The following is a 23032-nucleotide window of genomic DNA, read 5'->3' as shown; positions in this document are numbered from 1 at the left end:
ACTCAGTATCTGAACCAGAACATCACACACTATGATTCCACACCATCTGTAGGCATCATTTTGGAAAAATAAGGCATGGTTGTCCTTTATCAGTGTTAAAATTTTACCTACAGCAGGGGAGTAAATCTCCTGATATCCCTGTATGCAGATGATGTTCTATTATACAGAAAAAAAAAAAACACATCACTGTATCAGCAAATCTGAGAAAAAACATGAAGTCCTCATTTCATTTCATTATTTCTTCAGCAGAAAAACATTTACACAAACTCTGTAGGTTCAAGACACAAAAAACAACACTTTACAGCAGAAAGACCATAAAGAATCAGTATAAACCCACTGGAATTAACCCACAGGACTAGTAACATAATACTAAAACCCTCCCATGTCTGTAAAACACCATAATTACACAGATAAACGCACCATTTATGATGATGATGATTCAGCTGTGAAGGAAAGTTACTGACATGTACCTGAAAAGTAAAACATATGACAAACAAAACCACAAATTTGAAAAAGGCTCTGATTGGAGAAAACTTAAATTAAATAATACACAGTTTTTGGACTATATTACTTTAAATAAATAGCATTCAGCAAGAAAACAACTTTTTTTTTTTCCCAAAAAGGTGCATTGTTTAGAGGGCAGGTTTCATTCTTAGGTCATCCAAAAGACAGTGAAAACATAAAGATATCGAGAAGACAAGAACCAACGCCTGTGGTTTTGTGATCTGCTGCTCATTTCACTTAAATAAATAAGTTCAATCTAACTTTGAAACCACTTTACGTGATTTATTTAACAATGTGAACAAAATAAAAGTAAGAATAAATTTATGACAAAACACATAAACTTAACCAGCCCATGTTAAATCTACTAAATAAAGCTGGAGTTGACTGGACTCAAACCAAACCCAGAGACCAGAAGAATCCAGGTCCAGGTTTTCCTCAGGCCCGGTGGAGTCGTGGTCGTATCCAGAGCAGAATCAGCTGAGTGGTGTCACAGATAAAAGATGAAACTGAGGCTTGGACTCATCCACAGTTCAGATGTAAAGACGTCAGGATGGAGATTGAAAGACCAGACCAGATTTATGGAAGTGTTTGTGGGTTTCTGTCTGAGCTGTAAATTACACACTCATCCTGTTGGATTCAGCAGCTTCTGGATGCTTCACATTAGATCAAAGCCAGTGGGTTTTCCTGGTTTAACATGTGACCAGCTGACTGTGTGTGTGTGTGTGTGTGTGTGTGTGTGTGTGTGGGGGGGGGGGGTTCGTCTCGGCGTTCCCCCAGGCCCAGTGTCAGGAACATTAACATTCATAACTGCGGACTGGTATTAAACATGTGCTCGATGGAACATCGAGTGGTTTTATTCCTTTTACCTGTCACATGTGAGGTCACATGACTCAGACTTCCTGTTGAAGAATCTGAGGTTGGATTCACAATCTGAACCTGAGAAGAAGAACAAAAACCAACAGTTAGTGCTTCATCTGCTGACTGGATTCATGTTCATAAGATACGGTAAGAAATAGATCTGTAGCTGCAGGGATTTATGTAAAACTACAGAACCTGTTGAACATGTTTTTGATCAGAATCAGAATACTGTGTGTGAATACAGAAACTGGTGTGTGTTACAGTTGCTCCATGCAAGCATAAGAAAAAGTAGCAGGAATTAAAGAAATGATCAACACTACAAAAAATGTTTATTTGGTATCTATCTATCTATCTATCTATCTATCTATCTATCTATCTATCTATCTATCTATCTATCTATCTATCTATCTATCTATCTATCTATCTATCTATCTATCTATCTATCTATCTATCTATCTATCTATCTATCTATCTATCCTTAGAGTTTGTGTAATTTCAGTTTTCTATATGTGTTATTATTATTTATTGTAACCTTTCTTTAACAAGGAAAAAAATCTCTTTTTCAAGAGTGTCCTGGCCAAGACAGCAGCAGAAGCAGAAGTTACACAAATTGGAAATCACAGCCATACAACCACACTAAAAATATACATAAGCGCAATGAAACTCAGTACTAAAATAAACTTAAAACTGATAAGAACATACATATAACACTTCACCATTATTTTTTATCAAATCACTAAAACCTGCCATGCTGAGTTATAATTGACTGGTGTGAAGACGCTGATGTACATTTCCTGTAGGTTTGTGTAAACTGTGTGAAAGATGTGGATGTAAACAGTGAGTTTTAGTGGATTTGAACAGAATACTGCGGTTTCTTACTGGTTTCATGGTCTGTTGGATGAAAATGGAGTCAGTCTGAGGCTCATGGGTCAGATTATGTAAATCACTTTGGCCAAAACATCGTCTGAAAGAGGATGAATGCAGCTTCATCTGTGGTTAATATGAAGAAACTGAATGGAAACAGACTCACACCAACAGCAGGGTGAAGAGTTTGAAGATGTACAAGGTCATTTATTCACTATAAGGATGAATATTCTGTGGAAAATTAGGAAAAAACATAAAACATCAAAAATGGACTAGATTTTGACTCTTTGGATTCTGGTCATTTTCACAATTTTTTTTTTACCTTGGAAATAAATGTGTAGTTTTCATGGTTTTTGTGCAGAAATCACATAAATATATGAAATCCTACTGTCCCTGTGGTTTGTACATATTCTTTAAGACCCTGTTGATGACCATAATAACAGAAGGAGCTGTCGTTGGCCTGGTCTGACTCCGTTAATGGCGCTTTGACCTGACGGCGCTGCAGCTGAGTCCAGACTGCCGTCTGTCCTCAGGATGGATTCTATTTAAACACCACACATGAACAAACCCACCACACATGAACAAACCCACCACACCACAGCGTCACCAAAGACAAAGCTGAGGCCTCGCATATCGCCGTGGACGCCAACACACAGACCATAGATGAAGACGGAGACGAAGATGAAGAATGATGAATATGAGATGGAGACGCAGACATCAGCAGACTGATGCAGATGTGGATAAACTGTCCTGAGTCCTCAGTAGGTTTTACAGATAAAGATGTGTGTGAAACCTTAGGACAGATGTTAAAAGAATCAGAGAATGTTCAGGACATTTCCATACATGTACATGTCCTGATGTCCTACAGATGAGGTCTGGACATAAAACCCAGAGTCCTTTAGTCCAAAACCAGACCAAGACCAGCTCAGACGGATCCAGGTTTATGTGTTTTAATGATACCTCGGCTGCTGGTTCAGTTTGTCCTAAATGTCAAAGTGTCTTCAGCAGCGTCTTCATCCAGCTGGGACTTATTTACTGTGAGTGATGTGATGGTGTTTGGCCTTTAGACATGGTTTTTGTCTGAATATTGGGGACAGAAGTGCTGGCGTTTCCCTTCCTGTTGGCTTTCAGGTCACATTTGGCCCATTAAAGTGGGTTTTCCGTGGCGGTCCTGGAGGTGGATCTGAATACTGATCACTGCACTGGACCAGCATTCTGAAACAGAACAGCACCAATTAGAACTGTGATGAGTTCAAGGACCCCCTGTTTAGGAGGGAAAACTTTTCTCCTGTTATAAGATACTAACCACATTTCACATTTCACTGAAGTGTGTCCATCCACTGTCATTGATCCAACCCCATGGGTTTTACTGGTGAATCAGTGTTGTAGAATATGACAGTGTTTCCATGGCAACTACCGAGCCTCTGAACATCCAAATGGGTCACTTACGTGCACATTTTATTAATAATTTAATTTTTATTCATTTTATTAAGTATTTTATTTGATTTTGTTAATTTTGTTGACTCTTTTATTATTGTTTCTTTAATTTTGTTCAGTTTATGGCTTATTTTGTCCATGTAACTAATTATTTTGTTGATTTAATATTCATATTTGTTAATTTTATTGCTCACTTCAGCAGTTTTTGTTCATGTTGTTTATTTTATACTGTTTAATTTCAGTTTAGTCAAGTTTTTGCTCAATTGTTTATTATTTTACATGTTTTTTTATTCATTTTATATAATACATATACACCAAGTGTCTCCATTCATTGTCACTTATTAAACTCCATGGGTTTTATTGGTGTTTTACATGGATTGATAGGATTAGTGGATCAGCAGTTCTTAAACATTTACATCAGTAGATGATTTTTGTTTTTCGAGGTTGTGGATACGTGACCTTAGCCTCTGGCCCGGATAATTTGCAGTTTACCTCCAGGAGGAACTGTTGTACAGAGGATGTGGTCTTAATAGTACTTCACGTGGCACTGACTCACCTGCAGCAGTCTAACACCTACATTAGGATCCCATTGGTGGACTTGAGTTCAGCATTTAACACGTGTTTCTGGACAGGCTGGTACTGAAGCTCTACAACCTGGGAATGTCAGCATCACTGTGCTCCCAGATCAGGGACGCTCTCACCAACCGGCCTCAGGTGGTGAGAATAAGGAACACCACATCACCCACTGTGATCCTGAACAGGTGTGCCACAGGGTTGTGTGCTCAGCCCCTTCCGTCTTCACCCTTTTCTCCACAAACATGGTCATGAAGTTTGTGGATGATACTGCTGTGGTGGGTCTCATATGGGACAATGATGAGACCCACTACAGAGAGGAGATCCAGAACCTGACACAGTGGTGTTCAACTAGCAACCTACTCCTGAACACCAGCAAGACCAAGGAGGTCATTGTGGATTATAGGAGGTCCAGGAGAACAGAACATGGTCCTGTCCACATACATGGGGAGGCAGTGGAATGTGTGGACAACATCAAGTTCCTGGACATCCACGGCTCATCTGACCTGTCCTGGTCTAAGAACACTTCAGACCTAGTGAAGAAGGACCAATAATAACTCTTCTTCCTCAGGAAGCTGAAGAGAGCTAGTCTCTCCTCTCAGCTGCTCTGAACTTCAGCAGAGACACCATCAGTGTCCTCAGTCTCAGTGTGACTGTGGTATGGCAGCTGCACAGGACAGGACACACAGGACTAGGCCCGGGTGGTGAGGACGGCCCAGGGGATCATGGACTGTCATCTATCGGATCTAGATGCAATAATGGCTTTGTCCAGAAGAAGGCCAGACACACTGGGGCGGATCCCACCCACCTGGGAAACAGACTGTTTGTACCGCTGCCTTCTGGGAAATGGTACAGGAACATAAACACACGCACCACCACACTCAGAAATAGCTTCTTCCCCAGAACTGTGAAAGCACCCCCCACCCCACCCCACCCCCACCCCCACACACACACAGTAACACCCCTACCATCATAACCCCCCAGACTCACACTCACTCACTTCACCTGGAAACTGTGACTTTCACTGAGCTGTACTGGGATATTTCTCTGCTGCTGTTCATTAACTGTACATACTGTTGTTATATTTCCTCTTTTACATACGTTGTATAAATTCATATTCTTACAGTATGTTTTTTTATTGTTTGCTCATATTGTATTTATACTATTTTCATTTAATATTTTTGAGAATATAAGGTTTGAGAACTACCGCTCTAAATGTGTTTTTGTGTTCACATAAGGACAGTAAACATTCTTGAATCTTCTCTTCGGTTCTTACATCTCATTCTTTCTCTTAAACAGTATATTTTTATCCGTCTGAAAATGACCAAAGAACCCAAACCCAGACCCATTTACAGGAAACCTCTGGAGTTCAGACACATGTTAAAAGCATCACAAATCTAATAAGCGAACCTTTAATGCAGATTGGATTGGATTGTCTGCTGCAGGTACAATCCCCCTCCGTTTACATCATCTCTAATATTTAATAGAACAAAATTGAACCAAATAATGTTAAAACAAAGACAAAACAAAGAGGATTCTGGGAGCGAGGGCAGTGGTCCAGGGTTAAGACAGTGGACATAATATGTGTGTTCTTGCTGTTTTCTTTATTTAGAGGCAGATTCAACCATTTATTATTAAATCAGTGTTCCTCCTCATGCTTCTGCACTGCTCAAAGACACATTTATTTAGTTATCAATAAGAATATGATAAATAAACACCACCAGCTGTGATAATCAGGGCCTGGCAGCGGTCGCCACAGTCCAGGGGTTTTATTACAGATGTCTTCAGGCCTCGTTTCAGATGTTGAACAAAAGCAATAAATATTACTTCCTGTATCAACAGTACAACAGGACAAAACAAGCGTATTAGACCCAAAATAACTGAGTCCCTGCTGGGTTTGAGGGTTCAAGTCCAGAGATTTAGTGCATCTGGTCCTCTTATTTCTTCTACATCTACAGCAGAGATGTTAAATTCATTTTAGTTCAGGTTCCACATTCAGCCCAACTTGATCTCAATTTGATCTCGGGATGGGGGGTGGGGTTCAGAAAGTTGCACAACAGACCAGGGGGGCACATAAATTCACCATTGAGATGGCGGTACAGAAACGGCAGCTGATATAGGTATTTAGATACACTGTGAAGAATAACTGTGACTAACATCCCCCGTTTCTGTCTGAGCGCCCCCCCTCTCAGCTTTCTTGCTTAAAACGCCCCCTGACGTTGTCCCACTGCCCCCCATTGAGAAACACTGATGTACTGTGTGGATAAAATGCAGAAGCTACAGGGAAAATAAAGCGAGTTAACCTTTAACCTTTTATAGCATTTGAAAAGGTCCTTCACGTCCCAGTATTAGTCTGTATTCAGGTCCTAATGAAACTAAAGTGTTTTAAAGAGGCTCTATGATGAAAACATGATGTTTATGTTTATGTTTACGCATTTGGCAGACGCTTTTTTCCAAAGCGACTTACAGGGGAAAACCAATTAAATCACTCAATCAATCAAATTTTATTAATATAGCGCCAGATCACAAAAAAGTTATCTCTTGACATTTTATATATAGAGTTGGTCAAAACCAGACTCTAAGTCAATTTTCAGAAACCCAACAGAATCCTGATGTGCCTTTAATGTCACGACACAGATGAACCCACACACAGGAACACTAAGTCTAAAACACAATCATGTGGACAGTGAACAACGACAGACGTATAGAAATATGCACCGCCTACACGACCATGAACATGCATCCCTTCCACTCCACAGAGCGCTCAGTGGTTCATGAACTCAACAGACGACACATCAGCAAACATGTGAAGCTGCAGGTTAACTGACCATTTTGAATATTATTACAGGAATGTGGAAGCTGCAGCCAAAGTCCTTCTGAGCTCCACAATAAAATCATTTAATCGACAGCGAAAAGCCTCGGTCATCTAAAAATATGACGCTTCTTAAGAGGATCTCACTGTCAATATTTCCTAATAGGCTCTGTCATTTCCTGGAAATGAGAGCTTAGGCTTCGGTCGCGTCTTTGTCTAAACAAAGCGACGACTTAAGCCTCTTAGCATGTTTGTCTCATTACTCTGAGCAAAGGATGAATTACTGGCTGATCAGATGACTCACATCCACAGTGGTCCTGATGAGATCTGACTGAAAACAACAACAGTCTGGGGCTTTTCTGTCCCCGTCCCTCCGTCCGTCCATCCGTCCGTCCTTCGCCTCGTTCCCTCACGCCTCATCTGCTTCTGCATTCCCAGTCTGACTCCAGGGTCTCACACGCTGAGGTCAAAGGTCAGCTGACCCCTCCGGTCCGTCCATGCATGTTAATGAGTCCAGTCTCAGTCCTCATGTGTCCGACCGCAGTGGAATTAGACGCCGTTAAAACCAACATCAGGGTTTAATAAGTACAAACACTCAGGAGAGTTTCGCAGACTTTTACTTCTTCCTTTTACTTCCTATATTTTAACACAAATAAATTATGCCTCTGGAAATTAAGGTTCCAGTAGCAGCACAACACAGAATGTATATATGTATGTAAATAAGAAATATTACAAGAAAAAGAGAAAGAAAATAGTCATAATAACTATAAAAATAGTAGTGAAAACAACAGGCAATTTTACATTAAAAAGTAGCTGTAGAAATAAATAATATAGTAGTAATAATAATAATAGGAGCAATTATGTTATATTATAATATAACATAATTATGCACAGTATGTATATATATATATATATATATATATATATATATATATATATATATATATATATATATATATACATATATATACACTAGTGTGTTGGTCCATGGGGTTCCATGGGTCATATTAATACCAATATCTTGGGACTGAAGTAAGTAAATGCATTGTTCCTGTTTTTAACTTCATTTCCCATCATGCAGTGTGGTACTGCGCTTCCGGTCAATAATAATAATAATAATAATAATAATAAGCAGCAGCAGTAAGAAAATCTAAATTACCAACGACAACAAAACAAACATTACCCACTGGGATAGACAATAAACAACATAAACAAACATCAAACACCACAGATCAGGTAAAGGTCAGTTTGAAGTGTCAGTGTCAAATCGTTCATCTCTAATAGTGTCTCTGTAATCCACCTTTAAAATAAAGCTGTTGAAATGCATCATTAGTTGAATTCCATGGGAGGCGTTGGTGGTGCATGTGCAGAGGACAAACTGCCGCCGCCGGCCTTTGTGTCGCTGACATTTATTGGCATTCACAGGCAGCTCATGTAAGTTTTATTACCTTTTGTGTCCAAGTCCGTCTGGGTGTCCCTTATCCGCCGTCCCCGTCCTCCAGGAAAAGCAAACCTCGGTTTCATAACAGCGACCTGCGACAAATACACAGGAAACACATGGTGAATGGCCCGTCAAACGGCAGTCTTTGAAGACCGCTGTGCCGGATGTTATCAGCATTCACCTGCACCTCTGTTCACACAGGATGGATTTGAAGAGGAGTTTCAAAGCTGGAGCGAAGGTTTACTCAGATGAGTAGAAACCCACTGATCTGCATCGACTTTCACACTCGGAGTCAGTTACCAGGTTAATACTGACAGGAAAGGGTTTAGGCTGCTGATCCTTTTAGAGATTAATTTATTGTTTTCATTTGTTTGTTTGTTAAAATAAATTAATTCCTGTTCATGACTCATGAGAGCCTCATTTTCAGGTTGGAAAAGCCGGATTTCCAGATTTATTCGGAAGAAACACACCCCTGACATTTACAGCCATGTCCAGTGGAGAAAACAATGACTCTAGTTTTTACCCCTCGGCCAACGTCTGGCTGAAGGGCTATTGTACTCATTTTGTTGTCTGTCTGTCTGTCCATTCAATGATATAATCGCATAATCTGAAGAATGCATGAGATATCTGCTCCATATTTATACTGTGGATGCATCTGGGCATGGAGCAGAAGAATATTGAAAATAGATCGCCTTGACCTATTTTTCCAGGGTCAAATGGACTCAAATGGAGACATGACCCCTTTGTTGGCGTGATATGTTTGCTTGAAACAGCCTTCAAATATAAATATGTATGAAATACGTTTTACACAAAGACAATCTAATCTAAATTATAGGGCAGTAACATTCAACAGAATCTTACACTATTTTTGGGGATTAAAAGGGGAATTAAAAGTACGCAGCATGTTATGTTATCACTTCTTTTCTTTGACCCTGACAGTTGTTTCTTTACGGTTCTCATCGTCAACTTGACCTTCGCCAACAGGCTGACTCACTACTCCCTCTAGTGGCCACATAAATTAATAGTTCTCAACCTCAGCTCAGTTCCAGATGTGTTGCTCAGTTTTCTATGTTCTACTGTGAATGAAATACAGGTTTATGTCATGTGTAAATCATGACATTCTGGTTTTATTTATATTTCACACAATGTCATCAGTTTTCAGTAATTTCTGACAGGTACGGTACAACCATCTGTACATGTTCGTTCCGTCACCTCATGCAAAGGTTCATTTCCAGTGTGAGGCGGTTATAAATGGATGTGTGTGATCTGACGGAGGTAAATAATGTCCAGATGTGATATTGGATCAACCTGCTCTGACTGTGGTTCATCTCATTCTAACACAATTACCTGTTGATTTGTGTGAGTGTGTTTCACCTGTCGGTTTAGGAGGTGAATCATGGTTAATGCGACCCGTCTAAAGCTTCTCATTACCGTCTATAGTGTCCAGAGCGCAGACGGAGCTCAGCTTATAAAAGACACATTTCCATTCTGTGCTCCGTATGTGATGGCGTCTCCTCTGCCTCTTCACTTCCCCGCTGACCCCCGCCCGATGCCACATATGTAGGCAGAGGGGGACATTGCGGCTGAGTTATGTCTCCGTTTGCCGCTTCCTTCGGTGTGATTTAAGGCCGGGCTCTGGTGAATCAGCCATAATGCACGGCCACTCTTCCTCAGATGTGTCACATCTCTATTCATGGCGGCGGTCGGTAATGAGGCAGCCGCAGAGACCTGGGAATCTATCACGCCGTATGGCCGCCCCGGGGGGAGAGTGGAGTGGACTGTGGACACTGAGGCGCTCGTATCAGGAGTTCACCATTATTCTGCAGGAGTGGGTGGCTCACGGTGACGCCGGCTAATCACTATGCTAAACGGCTGCTGGAAGGGGCTGGAAGGGGCTGTCAGCGGCGTCCACAGGCCGGCTTAATGTCAACACGGCGCCCTGCAGACAGTCTACTCAACATTCAGACAGACGGACACAATCTGCAGCAGAGTCTCAGCCCTGGTGGAGTCTGATCTGATGGGAAGGCAGGAGTCACCGGCAGAGACGCACCTGAAACCAAGCAACGCACCTGAAACCAAGCAACGCACCTGAAACCAAGCAACGCACCGGAAACCAAGCAATGCACCTGAAACCAAGCAACGCACCTGAAACCAAGCAACGGACCTGAAACCAAGCAACGCACATGAAACCAAGCAATGCACCTGAAACCAAGCAACGCACCTGAAACCAAACAATGCAACTGAAACCAAGCAACGCACCTGAAACCAATTAATGCACCTGAAACCAAGCAACGCCCCTGAAACCAAGCAATGCACCTGAAACCAAGCAATCCACCTTAAACCAAGCAACGCACCTGAAACCAAGCAACGTACCTGGAGCCAAGCAACGCACCTGAAACCAAGCAATCCACCTGAAACCAAGCAACACACCTGAAACCAAGCAACGCACCTGAAACCAAGCAATCCACCTGAAACCAAGCAATCCACCTGAAACCAAGCAATGCACCTGAAACCAAGCAATCCATCTTTAATCAATCAACGTACCTGAAACCAAGCAATCCACCTGAAACCAACTAACGCACCTGGAGCCAACCAACACACCTGAAACCAAGCAATGCACCTGAAACCAAGGAATCCACTTGAAACCAACAAATCTACCTGAAACCAAGCAATCCATCTTAAACCAACTAACACACATGAAACCAACCAATGCACCTGAAACCAACCAACGCACCTTACGGAACTAACCTGGTCTAAACCCAGTCTAAACCTGGTCTAACTCCAGTGGTGTAGTGCAGTACATACTGAACTAACCCGGTTTAAACCCAGTCTAACTCCAGTGGTGTAGTGCAGTACATACTGAACTAACCCGGTTTAAACCCAGTCTAACTCCAGTGGTGTAGTGCAGTACATACTGAACTAACCCAGTTTAAACCCAGTCTAACTCCAGTGGTGTAGTGCAGTACATACTGAACTAACCCAGTTTAAACCCAGTCTAACTCCAGTGGTGTAGTGCAGTACATACTGAACTAACCCGGCCCACCTCTGTACTCCACTGAGCGCTGTTTGCGTGGCCTTTCACTCCGTCGTCCACATGCGATGGATACAAATGAGAGGCGCCGGTGCCACAGTCGGTCTCAAAGGTTAGCGGCCGCTCAGCGAATGGCAGATGAGATGACTGTTTCTAATGAGCACCACCAAGCCATGTGATGAGGCAGCAGAATTAGAGCCGACGAACGGCACCAGTCGCAGGTCACGGTGACGGATGTGGAGGTGATTTAATGAGGTAGAGGATGCCGAGTGAGCACATGGAGGTGATAAACAACACACTAGTCGGCGAAAAACACCAACAGACGATGTCAGTAAGAATCACCATAAAACACAAAACACTAACATTTGGGTCAAGACTGAAAGTTAAAGAAACCAGATGGATGTTGGTTAAAAACTCAATGAGATGAAGAAGTCATGAAAGACACAGCGACAATAAAAATTAATAAGACGCTCTTGAAAACATTCGGCCTTCAGTCCATGCCAAAGTTTTTGCACATGTAGACGGACAGACGGACGGTGAACTGATGACAAAACCCCGCAGTGAGGGCTGAGGGTAATGAGTGATGTTAAAATCAGTTTAGTCTAGGTTCCACATTCAGACCAATATGATCTAAATTAGATCAGACCAGTAAAATAACAACAGAATGACATAAATAATGACAAATACAAATGTATGTTTATGTTTTAGCATGAAAAAAGAAAAATTACGCAATGGAAATGTTTAATTCTACAAACTATCCTTTAAAAAATTTGAACAACATGAACAACCTGAAATTTCTTAAGAAAAATAAGTGTCTGTTTGTCTGTTAGCAAGATAACTCAAAAAGTTATGGGTGGATTTTCATGAAATTTTCAGAAAATGTTGATACTGGCACAAGCAAAAAAAAAAAAGATTAAATTTTGGTGGTGATGGGGGGGGGGGGGGGGGGGGGGGGGGGGGGGTGGGGGACTGATCGGCCTTGGCAAAGGTCTGCGCTCTCTGAGTGCTTTTCTAGTTTCGGTATTTTTTTCAGATACTTGAGTTGATGTTTCTCAAATTTCTCAAAATTACTACATGTTTTGTGTATTTGTAGATCCCTGTGATCTGCAAGTTATAACATACATATGTAAATGATAAACTGAGGCAGAACATTGGTAAAATTATACTTATTTTAATTCAGAAATTTCAGGTTGTTCATGTTATTCATATTATTTAAAGGATAGTTTGTAGATGTAAACATTTTCATCATGTAATTTTACTTCTTTCACTGTAAACACATTGACATTATTTCTAGCTTCTTATTGTATTTTTTTTTAAATTTTATTTTATTTTCCTGGTCCCATTGGGTCGTATGTGGGACCTGAACCATAATGACTTTGACAGCTCTGCTCTTCATGGATAATGTTCAAACTGTGGTAAAAACAGCTGAGTGTGATGGTCATGTGTTCATCAGTTGGATCAACCTCAGCTTCAGTGAAACATGCTTTTCTTTCCCTCAGGGCTTCATGCTCTTCGTCCACTTGTCTGCGTCTCCTGTCGTTTCATCTGATGGTGTTAATGGACTCTTATGTAACGGAACGTCAAAAACGTTTTCTCACTGTTTGTCTTTTATTCCTGTTTTATCGTCTTTATGTCGTTTTTATGTGTTTGTTACTGGACTCTGGGACCATCCTGGATACAGAAAAATAGGAATAAAATAAATAGAAAAGTCCTTTCATGAAGATAAAATGTCTTTATCTGGATAATTAACTCTTAAAGACCTACAACTATTTATGTGGAAACTTCCAAATACAAATATTTCTGTATTTAAACTTTTCTAAGTGGTTTTTCAACATTTATTATAATATTATCCTCTGCATTTTGCACATAAAAACAAACATCAACAACCTCATTTGGTTCATTCTTATTCATTACCGTGTGCTTCCATATAATGCAGGGCACAAGGTGCTATTGTTCATCATATTTATTATGGCTTATTATTCTGTCTTATTTTTACTACACAAAGCTGAGAAAAAAATGTGGAAATAGACCCAAACATATCATAGCAACCGGGTCTTGAAAGATGTGCTATGACTTGGGTTAACGATCCGATACATGATTTTGTTAAAACTGCAAAAAAAAAAAATGTCCGAATTTGCCAGAAATGAACTGGGCCATTTTCAAATGAGCAGCATTCCCACGCGATTGATCCTAAAATTATTCCATAATACAATAAATGTGTAGCCCCGTACAAAGAATATATATGTGATGCGAGGTAACAATATCATGTATGGCAGGGGTGTTCAAATCTGGTCCTCGTGGGCCGGTATCCTGCATGTTTTAGATATTTCCCTCTTCCAGTCACACCTGGTTCAATTAATGATCAGCTCATCATCCAGCTCTGCAGAAGCCTGATAACGATGTAATGGGTTCCAGGTGTGATGGAAGAGGGAAATATCTAAAACATGTAGGATACCGGCCCTCGAGGACCGGATTTGAATACCCCTGATGTATGGTTTTCGTACAAACCACAATCAACCAAACCACATACACACACGTGGAACAGAATGCTGACAGCTGATTGGCTAAAACGGTCTCACACACAGGCTGATTTGTGTTTTTGTAAACTCTACAAACAACTTTTCATAACTCTCACATTTCTGGGATTTCAGCAACAAATTATACATAAAATTGTTGGAAAAACTCTTTTCTTTCAAAGACTCACATGTTTATCTTAAAACAGTTCTTTCTTGACCTACAGGCCTCTAAGCGTAAAGGGTGCTGATTTTTCTCTCCTTCACACTTTCTGTCACTGACACGTTTGACAAACTCCACGTTTCCACAATCACTGCTAATTCAGTTCTGACTTTTTTCCACATATTATACATCGATACATTTACAAGACTCACCTGCAACAATTTTTGAGATAGGATGTACCATTATGGATTGACAGTAGTTTGTTTGAGAGGTGGTTTCTTAGTGAATTTAACATGGACATAAATCCAGCATGAGGCAAGCACACAGGTTACATTTCCTTGAGGAAATGGTGAAAACACCAAATGTCCTTTTTGTAATGCGTAACAATACTGTGCTTTAAAAATGTATGGGAGTAGAAGTATGCAATTGAGTTAGGAAATGTAGTGAAGTAAAAGTGAAAGTAAACAGAATAAGTATTATTATTACCTCCGCCAAAGAGGTTATGTTTTTGTCGGCATTGGTTTGTCTGTTTGTTTATCTGTCTGTCTGTGTGCAAGATAACTCAAAAAGTTATGGACGGATTTGGATGAAAATTTCAGGAAATGTTGATACTGGCACAAGGAACAAATGATTAAATTTTGGTGGTGATGGGGGGTGGGGGGCCACTGATCTGCCTTAGTGGAGGTCTGCGGTCTACGCTCTGTGCTTTCTAGAAAAGACAGCGCAGACCTCCACCAAGGCAAATCAGTGACCCCCCCACCCCCCATCACCACCAAAATTTAATCATTTGTTCTTTGTGCTAGTGTCAACATTTCCTGAAATTTTCATCCAAATCCGGGGCACTGATCTGCCTTGGCAGAGGTCTGTGCTCTCCGAGTGCTTCTAGTTACTTCATTAATCATTACTGTAAAACACTAGCGTACACGAGATAAAACACGAATGAAAAATGTCCACTTTACAAATGACACATAATATAAGGAAGATTTAAATTAATGACATTATTTCATCAATAAAAAGTAACATCTGATGCTGAAAATCAATCCGGAAACAACTGGATGTAGATACAACTAGTATCAATAAAAAGTGGACTGTCTATATCAGGATTATTTTAATTATTATACCTTATGACTTATTGATCTGACTTAATTTAATACTATAACAGTCTCAGTTCATACACAGCATCTATTTATTAATATTTATGTCTTAACCTCTATGCGAGTTTAATTCAGATGTGAATATGTGACAGTCACCGATGACAGAAAATTATGTTTACTCTGATTACTTTAAACTAAACAGTACTTACATGTCATGGTGCTAATATGATCATTTACTGTTGTTAAACTAAACAGTACTCACACATCAAACTAACCTCCTCCAGTGACAGTGTCCTCACCTCCCCTGACGTCCATGTTCGTATCATCATGCAGGTCACAGATTGGTCGAGTCCTCGCTTCATCATCACGTCCAGATACGAGACATGGAGGTGTGACGGAGGAAAATCTATGAAAACATCAGGGCGAACCTTCATGTCAGATCTGCCTAAACAGTTAAACACTGAGAAAACAGTTCAGTTCAGAAACGATGAGCTGCAGTGGAGATACAGGTCAAACCACAGACAGCTGTCATATTAGAAATGGAAACATGACAGAAACAGTTACTGTCTTATGACTAAAGTTTATTAACCTTTTTTATGGTGCCTTCACGTGTTATGGGAATTATGGTAAATACTGGTTACAAATTCGAAAATTGGACATGAACGCACCCTCATGTCATATTCTCCACTGGAGATCTGGGAAAAAATTGATCCATGAGATGAAAACAACTTTTGACCTTTTTCCAACAAGGCAGAAAGCAACAAGGGGTTCATGGCCATTAATGTTCTTTTTGTTAACGTTCTCTCTGCTGCTGATGATTTTGGACATTTATAAATTATATAATAAATTATTTTTAAAAAAAATGATGTAGCAGATCAATGAAGACATCCAAAACTGTTTTACTCAAGTATCAGGTCTCCATAAATTGTGTTTCAGCCATTTTTCATTTCACTACAACAACAAAAGCACTTGAACACAACAGAACGGTAATTTAGATTCACAAGTGGAAATAAACATCTTCCCGACAGCACCTGAAGGCAGCATCATTTCAGCTGTTTCAAGGATGTTGAACCAGGCAGAGGTCATGTGTGAACCTCTGACCACAGGAACGTCACCCCTGTTAGAACCCACAGAACACAGTGACCACAAGAACGTCACCCCTGTTAGAACCCACAGAACAGTGACCACAGGAACATCACCCCTGTTAGAACCCACAGAACAGTGACCACAAGAACGTCACCCCTGTTAGAACCCACAGAACAGTGACCACAAGAATGTCACCACTGTTAGAACCCACAGAACAGTGACCACAGGAACATCACCCCTGTTAGAACCCACAGAACAGTGACCACAAGAACGTCACCCCTGTTAGAACCCACAGAACAGTGACCACAGGAACATCACCCCGTTAGAACCCACAGAACAGTGACCACAAGAACGTCACCCCTGTTAGAACCCACAGAACAGTGACCACAGGAACATCACCCCTGTTAGAACCCACAGAACAGTGACCACAGGAACATCACCCCTGTTAGAACCCACAGAACAGTGACCACAGGAACATCACCCCTGTTAGAACCCATAGAACACAGTGACCACAAGAACGTCACCCCTGTTAGAACCCACAGAACAGTGACCACAGGAACATCACCCCTGTTAAAACCCACAGAACACAGTGACCACAAGAACGTCACCCCTGTTAGAACCCACAGAACAGTGACCACAGGAACGTCACCCTTGTTAGAACCCACAGAACAGAGACCACAGGAACGTCACCCCTGTTAGAACCCACAGAACACAGTGACCACAGGAACATCACCCCTGTTAGAACCCACAGAACAATGACCACAGGAACGTCAATCCTGTTAGAACCCACAGAACAGTGACCACAGGAACGTCACCATTGTTAGAACCAACAGAACAGTGACCACAGGAACGTCACCCCTGTTAGAACCCACAGAACACAGTGACCACAGGAACATCACCCCTGTTAGAACCCACAGAACACAGTGACCACAAGAACGTCACCCCTGTTAGAACCCACAGAACAGTGACCACAGGAACATCACCCCTGTTAGAACCCACAGAACAGTGACCACAGGAACATCACCCCTGTTAGAACCCACAGAACACAGTGACCACAAGAATGTCACCCCTGTTAGAACCCACAGAACAGTGACCACAGGAACATCACCCCTGTTAAAACCCACAGAACACAGTGACCACAAGAACGTCACCCCTGTTAGAACCCACAGAACAGTGACCACAGGAACGTCACCCTTGTTAGAACCCACAGAACAGAGACCACAGGAACGTCACCCCTGTTAGAACCCACAGAACAATGACCACAGGAACGTCAATCCTGTTAGAACCCACAGAACAGTGACCACAGGAACGTCACCATTGTTAGAACCAACAGAACAGAGACCACAGGAACGTCACCCCTGTTAGAACCCACAGAACACAGTGACCACAGGAACGTCACCCCTGTTAGAACCCACAGAACAATGACCACAGGAACGTCAATCCTGTTAGAACCCACAGAACAATGACCACAGGAACGTCAATCCTGTTAGAACCCACACAACAGTGACCACAGGAACGTCACCCTTGTTAGAACCCACAGAACAGTGACCACAGGAACGTCACCCCTGTTAGAACCCACAGAACACAGTGACCACAGGAACGTCACCCCTGTTAGAACCCACAGAACAGTGACCACAAGAACGTCACCACTGTTAGAACCCACAGAACAATGACCACAGGAACGTCAATCCTGTTAGAACCCACACAACAGTGACCACAGGAACGTCACCCTTGTTAGAACCCACAGAACAGTGACCACAGGAACGTCACCCCTGTTAGAACCCACAGAACACAGTGACCACAGGAACGTCACCCCTGTTAGAACCCACAGAACAATGACCACAGGAACGTCACCCTTGTTAGAACCCACAGAACACAGTGACCACAGGAACGTCACCCCTGTTAGAACCCACAGAACACAGTGACCACAGGAACGTCACCCCTGTTAGAACCCACAGAACGCATTGACCTCCTGTTAGAGGAGAATCCAACCTGATGGTGGTTTGTAAACCGTCAGAGCGGCTGTAGCAGCACCGTGCCGTCCCGCCGGTGCTTTTGAATGCACGGCGTGGTGGTTCTGTCAGTGTTTGACGGGTCTTGGCTGAGCCCGTCTCAGGATGCGGGCCTGACCCTGTCCTCCGTTTCGGGGGTCCTCGGTGTGAGCCGGAGGATGATCGATGATTTGTCACCAAGACGACGCTGAGCAGCAGCAGGACCGTCCAGCTGGCCTCACTCCCACGGACGCCACTTTGTCACCGACGCACGCCTCAGCTGTTACCATGGGAACATCCTCACCTGTCTGACAGCCGACTCCTCACGAAGGTGAGAGAAATGCCCTTCGTCTCACAGCTGGGAATGTGCAGCCATGAATTCTGGGAAGCTGCCGAGGGACGTGACAGCGAATGAAAGCACAGAGGCGGTCTGCACTCGACTTCAGCCCCAGGAAAACCTCAGCAGACGAACCGAAGAACGAAAAACACAACCGGGGTTCGACAAAACACTTAGAGGAAGAATTATGCACAAACTCCCAGAGCAGCAGAAAACACAGAGATAACAGCTCAAACACAAAACAGACAAGATGCCGAGGGCTGGAGATGAGGACGAAGAGGAAGATGATGAGGAGTTATTGTCTTCTAAGTCACTTCTGTTTTCTCTGATTTAATAGTTTTTCCACATGTTCAGATGTAGCAGGACTAAATAAATCAGATTAACCTGTATACATGCATGAAGACATGGGAGTATTGGGTACAAATCCAGGTGTGTAAATCTGGTTTATTATAATCAGATTACTGCTGTTATCTGATAAAGCAGATCAGATTAGACTGTTTACATGATCAATAATAATCAGATACTGATCAGAGTATTAGTGTGGATGTAAACAGGGTCAGTGTCATCAGTGTACATCTGTAGACCTACATCTGAAAATACATGAATGCCGTACACTAAACCCTAACCCTAAACATATAAATGATGGGGCCTAAGACGGTGCCCTAAGGGATCCCATTCTCAGTTTAAGAAAACATAGATTTATGATCAATAATAATCTGATAACTCCATAAATGTATTTATTAGTATTAGTGTGGATGTAAATGGCTTCTATGTCTTTGTTTCCTGTCTTTCCTGACCCCAGACAGACTACCTTCCATCAGGGTCTTGTTCATAGATTATTGATTTTGGGTCTGATTTGCGAACAGGTTAAAATCTCTCTGATCATGAAGAGGATGAACTGACTGAATTTGCTGTGAACATCATCAGATCAAACATATTTGCTGTATTAAACACAATGTGGGTACCTTTAAATACTCAGAGAAGACAAACACATCAGCTCAATGGAGGAGTGAGTGGAGGTGAGGTGGGGGGGTGGGGGGGTGGGGGGTGGACTCTGGTGACTCAGAGGATCCACTAATGCTCGGTAATGGCTTATGAATAAGTGGCTGCTCAGAGTCTGCAGTGGTACTGAAGAGGTTCACCCAGGTGAGGAGGACAGGAGGGCACCCTCATTACCCACTCTGCCCCCCCTCCTCCTCCACCCCCCTCCACCACCATCATTTATTTATCCCTATCACCCTGTCTTCCAGTGGTTGTCGTGGGGGTGTAGAGGGGAGGCCCGCTGACCTGGGGTTGGTGTGGCTAATGAACAGCGCTCTGAGACCCCCCTCATGTTTATTTCCAGATTTCACCTGGAGCAGGGCCTCGAGGGAGGGGGGTGGGGGTAGGGGGTGGTTTAGAGCGGGGGCTGAAGCTGCTGAATGATAATCAGCACTTTGTAGTTTTAATACGCCTCGTCTGCCACCGTCCCTGTGCATGTGGAAGTGGCACATGACGGGACTGACTCAGGCTGCATGTCTCTTGGGGGGGGGGGCACCTCCTCATGGTGTCCCAAAATTAAATGTCTTGCTGTGCATCCTAACAGTGACTTCCTCATTAGTCATCCACAGCAGCCATGATTAAACCCCAGTTCATTTGATCCATCTTTGATCTGATCTTCCAGCAGAACTCCGACTCTTAAATCAAGTCTCATTTTTAATATAAAACCAGAATGTGGAGTTGAACGCGACAGAACCACCACCGGATCACAGCTGAATGATTTACAACAGGGGTGACAAACATACGGCCCGTGGGCCAAAACCAGCCCAACAAAGCTTCCAATCCAGGACAAAGGATGGATTTGTGAAATGGATAGAGTTCATTATCTCAGAACTAAACTGACTCTTTCATGGATGATATTTTTTAATGAACCTATTTTACTCACAATGACTTTGGTTCTTGCTTTAACAAATCTGAGCTGAAAGTTAACCTTTTCATGCATGAATTATCTGAACCTTTGTCAAGATTTTTTATCCCTCTTTAGGCATGAAAAAAACAATGCAATTGATTTTGTTTTAATGAACCTATTTTTCATGTAGTTCCATAAACGTCCACTCATCCAGACACCATGAGTTTAACTTTAGAAGCAAAGAAATATGTATTTAACAAACCAACATCAGAAAATGATGAAAACTATAAAAACATTTTTAATGCTGATATCTGATGTTTTCTTACATTTTAACACATTATAATACTAGTTGTTACTCACTTTAAGGAGATAATATGCAAAAAAAAAAACCTTTTTGTTTAAAATACTGTTAATTCCACTCCAACACCAATTCCCCATTGATTTCCAGTAAAACATGTTAGTGCAGATCAGGTTTATCCAGAACAGTAAAGTTACAGTAATGGTATGAATTACAGTGTAAATACAGCCTGCGATGTATGGTGTACAATTTACTGACATGAGATTATATGTAAATTTCTTTCAATATAAAATAAATCTGTATATTTTGACCAGTGATATTAATCCTTGGATGTTACTTGATGTCTCTGTATTTTTTCTACCTTCAGGGTTGTCCTGATACAGCAGGATTTACAAGATATTCCTGGGATGTTTAGCATTTCTGACTTCCTGTCGGCCATCTTGGTTATAAGTTTAAAAAAAAAAAAAAAAAGCACTTCCGCCAACTGGCTAATAGGTGTCAGTGTATGGGATGATGCACAATAGTCCACTGCGTTGGCTGATATGGAACTAAAACAACCAAACCCATGAATATACAACAGAACAGCTGTAGAATAGATTAACACTAGACATGAAAGGGTTAAATTTAGGTCATATTCATCTGGAAATGTGAATAATCAAAGTCACTGACACAACCAAAAAGGGTAAATTGAGGAAATTTTGTAGTAAATGAGGCACAAATGGGTGATGGAGAGTGCTCCAGCTCTGTGTCATGTACGTCCATTAGTGTTTAACAGAATTCATCCGGAGGCAAAAAGAGAAACATGACGAGTCAGCTGAATCTGGATCTGACCTCCTCATCTGATGACCTCTGCATACTGATGACATTTATCTGGAGGAGGAGGAAGAGGAAGAGGACGAAGAGGAAGATGAGGAGGAGGATGAAGAGGAGCAGGAGGAGGAGGAAGAAAAGGAGGAAGAAGAGGAGAAGGATGAAAATGAGGAAGAAGAGGAGGAGGAGGAGCAAGAGGAGGAAGAAGAGGAGGAGGAGGAAGAAGAGGAGGAGAAGGAGGAGAAGGAGGAGAAGTTCGGTCTCTTTTAATGAACAGGATAGGAGCTGTTCCTAGACTTTAGTTCTAAACGCGGTGAACAGATGGAGACAGTTCAGTTCCATGTCTACAGACTGGACGATATGGAGGAAATCTGATGAATGTCAGGACACGACACCAGTCAGAGAATGAAAATTAAACATCATTAAACATGTGGCTTAGTCCTCGTCCTGGTTTCTAGTGCAGGGTTTTGTCAGGGAGGATGTCTGGTGTGTTTTATTATATGTGTTCATATGATTTTCCAAGCATTACAACTGTGTTTTGTTTTGTTTTTTTACATTTTACTTTTCTGGAACCAGGCTCATACATTTCCCCATATTACACATTTTATTTCAGTGAAAATTACGAGGAAGTCTTCTAACATCTAAAAACAACTATGCTCATCTGACACATGCACTTCAACTATATTTAATATTTCCAGTGATGTAAATGTTTTGTGTTTCCAGTCTGTTGTCATTAGTGTTTGTCACGAGGCTTATTTCCCCTTTGTTCACATTAACTTTGTGTCTCATCTGTACCATCTGACATATTAGTTCTACTCTTAAGTAAATATATATATAGCCAATAGTTTTATTACTATTATTATTTTATATTGTTTGTCTTTATTTTTATGCTGCATATTTTTTTCTTGCACTTTATTCTGTTGCTGCCTTGACCAGTGAATTTCCCCATTGAGGGATCACTAAAGTTTAATCTAATCTAAACTAATTAAACTAATCTAATCTAATCTGATCTACTTTAATCTAATCTAATTTTATCCAATTTTATCTAATCTGATATTATCTAATCTGACCTAGTCTAAACTAATCTAATTTCTACTTTTTCCCCAGACCAATGACATGATGTAACATGTATATATCAGTAAATGTGATGTGAATAAAGCTGTAAGATATTTTACTCCATGACCTCAAAGTGAAATGTTCTAAGCATGTTTATTTCCAGGTCTTTTACTGTGAAAACAGAAGTAGTGGAATTGATGTTTTTACATTACAGGAAACGGGACCTATTTCAGTTTTCAGACTAAGTTTAATGACAGAGTTGAGAGCAGGAGGCGA

General features: G+C 41.5%; 1 long non-coding RNA gene across 1 annotated transcript; it reads right to left on the bottom strand.

Moving 5' to 3' along the window:
• Positions 1-174: 174 nt before the first annotated feature.
• Positions 175-11098, bottom strand: LOC115412526 (uncharacterized). The gene is made up of 3 exons (XR_003934349.1): positions 10536-11098; positions 4315-4317; positions 175-186 (listed from the first exon to the last, which is right to left on the bottom strand). It is a non-coding gene; the product is annotated as an uncharacterized LOC115412526 (long non-coding RNA).
• Between the last annotated feature and the right edge of the window lie 11934 nt (positions 11099-23032).

This window comes from Sphaeramia orbicularis, chromosome 21 (genome assembly GCF_902148855.1).
Source record: "Sphaeramia orbicularis chromosome 21, fSphaOr1.1, whole genome shotgun sequence".
Lineage (NCBI taxonomy): Eukaryota > Metazoa > Chordata > Actinopteri > Kurtiformes > Apogonidae > Sphaeramia > Sphaeramia orbicularis.
The sequence above is the reverse complement of the archived record's forward strand: the minus strand, read 5'-3'. Positions and strand labels throughout refer to the sequence as shown.